The sequence below is a fragment of the Pongo abelii genome, chromosome 7, assembly GCF_028885655.2.
Source record: "Pongo abelii isolate AG06213 chromosome 7, NHGRI_mPonAbe1-v2.0_pri, whole genome shotgun sequence".
Taxonomy (NCBI): domain Eukaryota; kingdom Metazoa; phylum Chordata; class Mammalia; order Primates; family Hominidae; genus Pongo; species Pongo abelii.
Genome location: NC_071992.2, coordinates 9,978,573 through 9,979,822, shown reverse-complemented (window position 1 = coordinate 9,979,822; position 1,250 = coordinate 9,978,573). Strand labels below are relative to the sequence as shown.

Genomic DNA, 1,250 nt, shown 5'->3' with positions numbered 1-1,250 from the left:
CCACCGTGTGATATTTTTCATCATACTTTAGGGAGCTATTGCTTGTAATATCACAGTGGGTGTACCCCATGTGTGTATACTCTGTGGCAGTATATTTTATATCCTAGGGAGGTATCACTCCTAATATCACAGTGGGAGCTCACCCTGTGATATCATTCTTAATTGACCTTGCAGCCTTTTTTAACCCACATTACAGAAGAAATGGAACAGATAAGGACATATTCAGACTAGACTGTGCTGCCGTGCGGCCGCCACAGGACACTTTTAATAGCCCTCTTTCTCAGGCTGCAGACGAAGGGGTTCAGCATGGGGGTGACCACAGCGTACATCACTGAGGTCACTGCAGCCTTTCTCGGGGAAGATGACACATCTGAACTGAGGTACCCCCATATGCCTGTTCCATAAAATAAGCAAACAACTGACAGGTGAGACCCACAGATGGAGAAGGCTTTATACCTCCCACCTGATGATGAAGCCCTCAGAATGGAGGAAACAATTAGATATTAAGAGAAAAGGGTCCCCGAGATGGGAAGAAAACCAGATATGGCGGCAGGGAGATACATGATGATATTATCGGTGAAGGTGTCACAACATGCAAGATGAGGGAGTTGAGAAGGGTCACAGAGGAAATTAGGAATTTCCACATCCTCAAAGCAGGCCATTTGCAAGGCAATCAAGTTGTGCAGCTGGGCGTCTAAAAGACTGAGAAAAAAAAAAAAGACAACAAAACTAGAAAGCCACAGAAACACGGCTTCATGATGGCTGAATGATACAGAGGGTGACAGGTGGCTACAAATCGGTCATAGGCCTTCACACTCAGGAGCATGTCTCTCTTCCACGCCTCCAAAAATGGCAAAGAGAGACATCTGAGTCAGGCAGCCTGCCTAAGAGATGACTCTGCCGTGAGATTGGATGTCCACAATCATCTTGGGGACCATGCTGGAGGTGAAACCGATGTCAGGCAAGGACAGGTTGGAGAGGAAGAAGTACATGGGGGTGTGGAGGTGGGAGTCAGGGCTGACGGCCAGGCTGATGAACAGGTTCCCGAGCACCGTGACCAGGCACATGGACAGGAAGAGCCCAGCAAGGACCAGCTGCCGTTCTGGATCCTCTGAGTTTCTAGGAGGAGGAATATAGAGACATCTGTTAGATTCTTTGGGTCTGTAGAGATTGGGCACCTTTTGCCTAGAGAAGAGGGTTGAAAAATAGGAAACAAGTAAACCGACACCTAGCGTTGTGTCTGCATTTTT

At 47.7% G+C, this 1,250-nt stretch overlaps 1 pseudogene; it reads right to left on the bottom strand.

The window, feature by feature from the left end:
* Window positions 1-227: 227 nt before the first annotated feature.
* On the bottom strand, window positions 228-1,002 carry LOC129047587 (olfactory receptor 7E24-like; annotated as a pseudogene).
* Window positions 1,003-1,250: the final 248 nt, after the last annotated feature.